Source organism: Camellia sinensis, chromosome 3 (assembly GCF_055761805.1).
Source record: "Camellia sinensis isolate YWXY chromosome 3, ASM5576180v1, whole genome shotgun sequence".
Taxonomy (NCBI): Eukaryota; Viridiplantae; Streptophyta; class Magnoliopsida; order Ericales; family Theaceae; genus Camellia; species Camellia sinensis.
In genome coordinates this window covers 120,721,682-120,729,695 of record NC_138963.1, presented here as the reverse complement: position 1 = coordinate 120,729,695, position 8,014 = coordinate 120,721,682, and the positions used below count along the sequence as shown (strand labels likewise).

Here is an 8,014-nt window from a genome sequence, read left to right as displayed (position 1 = left end):
ATACGAAACTTTCAGCATACACATAATTCTTCATTTTTAATAATTCTTCATATTAATAATTCTTTATTTTTAATTCCCTTTTCCTTTTACTTTGTAATTACAATATGAAATCAAGAGAGATTTACTTAATACATATAGTTCATGAATTAATTTGAAACCAAAAAATAAATAACCATGCATTCTATATGTATAGCCTCAAGTGTAGTCCCACTTTAAACTTGGTTCAACATCTCTATATGCATTTTAGATCTGATTATTTCTTATTGCCAGTAGCACACCACCATAAATGCATGATGCTTGAAAAATATCAAAAGATCCATTTGCAAGTCCAGTTGATCTTTCAAAGGGAACTATAGTCTCACAAACAAATATCTTTCAAATGGAACCATTAGATCTTTTCACGTTAAATAAATTCATCCTATCCATTACATACTCCTTCTATCCATTACATTATACGCATACATATGTGTATGCATTTACAGTATTTAAAGAAGGAATGATAGTAAAAAGAAAAGGCTTTTTACGTTAGATACGCGTTGTCTCCCAATTGTGCAATCCATGTCACCCACTTGTATATCCCATCACCTAACAGCCTGTAACTCAAGTGATGAAAATGAACAATAGAAGGGAATAAAAAATAAATAAATAAGAGAATTTTAAAGAGGAGTGGAGAGTGGTGTTTTAAGAAGAGCCATTTGAGGAAGTAGTGCTTACATACCGACAAAGGGGAAAGACTAAGTGGGTGCAGTGGCTATTGGGCATGTCAACATCGTTAATTCCTCTGTATCAAACTTATAAACATCAACCCAACTTCAATTTCGGTGGCTAATGTTACATGAGAGAGAGAGAGAGAGAGAGAGAGAGAGAGAGAGAGAGAGAGAGAACTTAGCCATTCAAAAAGCACCCAAATGGTTGTTACTCCATAATTTTTTTGAAATCTTCTTGTTGCTCCATAATGGCACATTAGGAACTACAAATTAAAAATTGAACTGATATTTGAACTGAACATCCAGTGTCATCGCCTAGATGTTAACAAAGAAAATTTTGGAAGAAGAAATGATAAAGTTCACAAATTACAATTTAACGATCAATGATAAAAACTTAAATTCCACAATTTAGGAAAGAGGGCAATACTACCAATTATGCCAAATCCACTTGGAAAAAAATAATAGTTCAAATATGATTTTGTGTTTAAGTTTAAAAAAATGTAATTAAAAAAACCCACAAATGAAACTAAATTAGTAGTATAAAATGTTAGAAAAGTTATGATGAAATTCAGTCAGTGGTGGCAAGTACTCCAAAACCAAATTTCAGTCATCACCACAACATCTCACACCTTCAACTCAACTTAAAAAATAACAATTTTCTATTTTGAATTCCACACAAACTAAATCCAAAACCAAACCAGTATAAAAATTAAAAATTAAAAAGCAAATTGAGATTTAGTTGAGAGAGGGAGGAAGTGAATCAACAACTATTAACAACTCTATTGAAATTGAAGCTCTATACAAAATCACTTGAACAAAGATTACATGCAAAAACAAAATTAAATGTCCCAAATGGGCAATACTCAACAAAACAGCCCCATCCACAAAACTTTTTAGTTCAAACTTCCCAATTTCATTTGATTATTCAAGTAAAAATGATAAAATTTACAATGAAATCATGGAACTGTCCTATTTATACCCAAAAGACAATATATATTCATTTTACTATTACCCAATACTATTAATTTAACTGAATTGAATCAATCTGACAAAGATATGAGCTATTGCACTTTGTTTTCCTATGTATTTTGTTAGTTTCTTTAGACCAAGAATCAAACTATCTAATTCAAGCAATCAATCAAAACCACACACATATGTAGATGCCAAACTAATAATATAAAATTTAATCTAAAGATGCACTGTTTTATGTCAATATCAATAACCTACCAACCAATAATACCAAGAACAAATAGAGATTAGATTCCACAATGAACATAGTTAAATCATTACACTATGAAAAAAAATAGAATTTGGAAATCAAATTGAAAGCATGCTAACAAATAGAAGGCTTCTCTGTTAAACCAACTAATAATGATGAAATTCTAAGCAACCAATTAGAGGATTCTATGTAAATAAGAAGACGTTTGTTAATGAGATTAATCAAAAATTGAACTGGATGATATTACAAATCCAAATAATTAAGTTATGAAATTCAAAACCAATTAATTGGAAAAAAAAAATTTCAGATATTAATCATTAACACAACTTCTGTAAGTAAATAAAAACTTGAAATTAAGTCATGAATTTGAATTTGAATAAAAACTTGAAATTAATCATTAATCATGAATTTGAAATCTTAGTAAATAAAAACTCCAACTCAACTTCTATAAGTATAAGACAAATTAAGTCATGAATTTACCTTTTATATCTATAACTCATGCCTCAACTTTAAATTGCTTCCATTGGTAAAGTTTCGAATTCCATGGAAATTGAATACATTTGTGCCAATTAAAAAAACCAAAATTGAGATAGAGGGTGGGAGTGAGTGGGAATCATTCCATTATGAATCTTCAGCCTAAAACAAAATCCAAACACACGTGGGCTCAACTGGTGATGTATGATGAGATTACAGATGTACATTAAATATTAGGGGGAAAAAACAAAGGTGAGAAAGGTTCAAATGAAAACCTCTTTGTGTACAATGGTACTAAAAATCCCAAAATCCCGTACTAATATACCAATAAAAGCACGAAATAACAACCCATTCACATGAAAAATATATCTAAAAATCTAAGTTTGGGTGCTCACCACGAAAAAGTTATTGAACCCATTAAATATAAATCTTAAGAGAGAGAGAGAGAGAGAGAGAGAGAGAGAGAGAGAGAGAGAGAATCTCCACAAATCAACTATGTAGAGCATGTGTTGGTCTTCAAAATCAAAGAATCATGGAAGTAAAAAATTATTGAAATCAACTTCCAAACTGCCCATAATAGCTATCGACATTGGTGGATAAAAGAAAATAATTAATTATCCAGAAAAATGAAAACCAATATAATGGCTCATAACTCTATATAAGCAAAGGAAACCAGACCAACTCCAATAGATTTTAAGTGAAAACAAAGCAATACCACAACAAATTATAAAACAGAAACCCCAATGAATTTTAATTGCCTTGAAAAATTAGACTTTGATTTCAGTTTAAAGTTCTATGTATGGTGGTGAGGATCATCACTTATATTTGAACAAACTTGCATGTGCTCAAATCATTAGAATGTTATTATTACAACCAGAAATTAGAAGTTATACCTTACCTTTTGAAGAATTTATGGATAGGCGCAGAAAGATATTTGAATTGTTTTCTAAAGGATGACCAACAAAAGGAAACATTAAAATGCTTTAGTAAAAATGCAAATCAGATACTTACCACAATGTTCAGAAGCGAAAGGTTGTTAAGAAGTTTCACTTCTTCCTCAAGCTCTCTAATATGAACCTATTAAGCAAATTTAAAGAAATGATTCGGATATATAGGACCACAAACACAATGCTTCATACACAAATTACCATAAATGTAAATAAAGCAAGTAAATTGGAAGTGATTTTCAACTTTGAAGCACTCTTACTGCAACTGAAACATTCCTAGATATATACCAATACCAAAAACAATTGAAAAAAGTAACAATAAATAAATAAATATATCCAAAAGAATCACCATAAACAAAATATATCTTTTAGAAATGAAGGAGTGCCAAATTCAAAATCAAGAAGAGCACTTCTCAAAATAATAATAATAATAATAAAAAGTATAAGAACATTATCCCAAAACAAAACCACTGTTCACATCCGCTGTGCACCACAACTCATCATCATTCTGCAAATCACCACTAAATAATGTTCTAGATAAAGCTTAAGTAAATACAAAAGTATTCAATAAATACCAAAAATATTTTGTCTAATTAGAAACTATGAGTAAAAAATATGACCATCTATATTATTTTCGGCTTAATGTTAACAGTCAGGTTAACCTTAATGTTCACATTAACCCATTTAATGTTAACAATCCTCAACCCATTTGACTAACATGAAATAAAAATGCGTATTAACATGAAACCAATTTCTTCCTTTTAACCCCCATTTGATTTGACAGAGAGTGAGAGCTTTGTTGGTGATGGTGGGGATGATGGGATGACAAAAAATAGAGTACCCAAATTTGTAGGGAAAAGATAAGTTTATTACTGATTTTATTCACAGATAAATTCAGTACTGACAATTGGAAAAGAAATTTTAAATCGCAATAAGGAAAGGGAAAAGAAATTTGTGCAAAAAAATTAATTCGTCCAATAGACTTGTAACATTAAATAATTAAATCAAACTTGAAAAATTATTGAATATTCTTCGAATGCCATAAAAGTATATACATATGGTACTTCTGATCAATGAGATTGCGAAAATAAAAAATGAATGAGAATGACTTTATTTCTATCAAATTGACCAAAGTAGGTCAAGTCAATTTTGACAATTGCTTTTCTTGTACAAAAAGCCTAAGTTCAGGTTTGATTTGTTTTTGTATAATTTATTTTTTTAATTTTGGCCCATAATTTATTTGTTTAAGGTTTCAATCTTGTTCTTTGAATTTTTTTTTAATGCATTCTCTTGGCTAAATATTGATTTCTCATATATTAGGGGAAATTAATAATATCCACTCTTAAAAGGATGCACATCATATTAATAAAATTTGTTTATTTGCCAAAAAAAAAAATGATGCACATCATAAGATAGTTATGAATTTTTATGATGAAAATTACCAATGTTTGGTTATAAAATCAACAAAACCCATAAAAGTACACCCAAAATCCTACATGCATCTAGAAAATTAAAGAAAAACAATACTCACAGTTTGATTTTGGGAATCGTTCTTTCTCTATTCCACTAATGATCAATTGATGGTCTCTATGGCTTCAAAGGAAAAAAAAAATTGTAATCAATATATATACACACAATAATCTATTAAGAAAGAAATGAGAGTATTACCTTTACTTTGCTGAACAGAGCACCCAACAAACCCATAATTTATTTGTTTAAGGTTTCAATCTTGTTCTTTGAATATATATATATATATATATATTTTTAATGCATTCTCTTAGCTAAATATTGATTTCTCATATATTAGGGGAAATTAATAATGTTCACTCTTAAAAGGATGCACATCATATTAATAAAGTTGGTTTATTTGTCAAAAAAAGAAAAGAAAAAAGGATGCACATCATAGGATGGTTATGAATTTTTAGGATGAAAATTACCAATGTTTGTGGTGTGTGTTAAAGTTAATTTGTGTGTGTGTAAATTCCATTGAAACATTTTATCAAACACTTAATAAGTAAAGAAGATAGAATGGTTATCGAATATTTTAGTAACAACCAAACGATAGTAATGGCACAACAACCATTCAATAGACTAACTCAATATAATAGTCCCACAAATTCCTACTAAATCAAAGTAAATAGGTTTCGTGGAACCCAACCAACTCTTCATATATTTGTGTGTATATATACATAGATAATATATATGAATAAGAAAAATCAACAAAACCCATAAAAGTATACCCAAAATCCTACATGCATCTAGAAAATTAAAGAAAAACAATACTCACAGTTTGATTTTGGAAATCGTTCTTTCTCTATTCCACTAATGATCAATTGATGGTCTCTATGGCTTCAAAGAAAAAAACAAAAAAAAAATTTAATCAATATATATACACACAATAATCTATTAAGAAATAGATGAGAGTATTACCTTTACTTTGCAAAATAGAGCACCCAACAAACCAATCTTATTCTTTGAATATATATATATTTTTTAATGCATTCTTTTGGCTAAATATTGATTTCTCATATATTAGGGGAAATTAATAATCTCCACTCTTAAAAGGATGCACATCATATTAATAAAGTTGGTTTATTTGTCAAAAAAAAAAGGATGCACATCATAAGATAGTTACAAATTTTTATGATGAAAATTACCAATGTGTGTGGTGTGTGTTAAAGTCAATTTGTGTGTGTGTAAATTCCATCGAAACATTTTATCAAACACTTAATAAGCAAGGAAGATAGAATGGTTATCAAACATTTTTGTGACAACCAAACAATAGTAATGGCACAACAACCATTCAATAGAGTAACTCAATACAATAGTCCTACAAATTCCTACTAAATCAAAGTAAATGGGTTTCGTGGAACCCATCCAACTCTTCATATATATGTGTGTATATATAAATAGATAATATGTATGAATAAGAAAAATCAACAAAACCCATAAAAGTATACCCAAAATCCTATATGCATCTAAAAAATTAAAGAAAAACAATACTCACAGTGAAAAAGTTTGATAAAATGTTTGATAAAAAGTTTCATAAAATGTTTGATAAAATCAACAATCAGAACATTTTATTAATAAAGTGTGGTTATCGAACATTTTAGTAGAATGGTTATCAAACATTGAAAAATTCTTTGATACACATGGTGGTTTTGGTTATAAAATAAACATTGAAAAAATGTGTAACATGCACCAGAATTCTAATGATTTGTGGAACTTAGTTATAAGATTTTGTGATGTTCAAATTTATGATGAACTTTGTAGTGTTTATGGTTATAACCCATGGTGGTTTTGGTTATAAAATTTTGTGATGTTTAGTTATAAATTTAAGTGGCCTTAGTTATGAGGATTTATGATATTTTTTTAAGATTATGAACTAATGCGATTATAACTTTGGATGCATATCGTTAAAAAGTTTTTGGGGTGTATATAAATTTAATATGACTTACTGGGTCATTCTATCAAAGACTTGCAATACATGACTTATTGGGTCATTCTATCAAACACATGTGTAATGATCGTAATTGATTTGAGTCTAGTAAACTCACACCAAAAAATAAAAAAACAAAACAAAAAAACATGATTGGTTGTTTAAGAAATGGGTTCTAGTTGTGTGCCTATATATATTTCCCAAAATCAAAATAAAGAAAACTTATTGGGTCATTCTATCAAACACTTGCAATACATGACTTATTGGGTCATTCTATAAGATGAAAAAGATGAACAAAAAATAAGATGAAAAAAAAAAATGACAACACACTAAGGGTTTAAAAATTGTCTGACCCAAAACAGAAATAAAAAAACAGAGTTGTCTAGATTAATATGGTAAAACAGACCAAAAAAAAAAAATAATAATAATGGCAAAATAAGCAACCAAAACAAACCTTCCCAACCAAAACAAAAAAATGTCTAGATTAATCCCCAAAAAATTGTCCCATTTTGATACAAAAAATTGTATAGATTAATCCCTCAAAAGCTATCTAGATTAATCTCCAAAAATGTCTGATTTGTTGATTAATATGAGAGAAAACAACAAAGAAAATCAATAATTTATATATGATTAAACAACAAAGAAAAATTCTTTACCTCTGTGGATTTGGAGGAGGGTTCACACATCTGACTTTGGTCTTCGGATGATGGAGAGAAATTCTTTACCTCTGCATTGGAGCCACGCCAGTTGTAGAGCTCGGATTCGGCCAGCGGCGAAGTTAAAGAATTTTGGGGCGGTTCAAAGGGATTGAGATGGGTTTGTTGGGGGTGGTTCAAAGGAATGGATGAAGAGAGAAGATGAAGAGAGTAATGTAGAGAGAGGGATTGAGATGGGTTTGTTGGGGCTTGGGGCGATTCAGAGGAATAGAGAAATAGAGAAGATGAAGAGAGTAATGTAGAGAGAGAGAGAGAGAGAGAGACGTCTGTGTTCAAAATTTGAAAGAGAGCGTTGAAAATTTGAGAGGAGTGTGTGTGAGAGAGAGAGAGAGAAACTATAATGTGATTAGACATTGTGAACCATTGGATTGAATTCAATCTAACGGTCCATGTATTGACAGAGGGACAAAAGTCCCATCAAAATAAAAATCTGAGCTTCCTTATTATATAGATTCCTATCTATTTCATCATTCCCGTTTTCCTAGTAATATGCATTAATGAAAATTAATGTT

At 29.4% G+C, this 8,014-nt stretch overlaps 1 long non-coding RNA gene across 7 annotated transcripts; it reads right to left on the bottom strand.

Moving 5' to 3' along the window:
• Positions 1-373: 373 nt before the first annotated feature.
• Positions 374-7,809, bottom strand: LOC145822755 (uncharacterized). 7 transcript variants are annotated; one of them, XR_014364453.1, is made up of 8 exons: positions 7,443-7,809; positions 5,635-5,696; positions 4,879-4,940; positions 3,412-3,477; positions 2,407-2,562; positions 886-970; positions 715-781; positions 374-593 (listed from the first exon to the last, which is right to left on the bottom strand). It is a non-coding gene; the product is annotated as an uncharacterized LOC145822755 (long non-coding RNA). The 7 variants fall into 7 exon arrangements; XR_014364450.1 differs by having other exon boundaries at positions 719-781; XR_014364454.1 differs by lacking the exon at positions 886-970.
• Between the last annotated feature and the right edge of the window lie 205 nt (positions 7,810-8,014).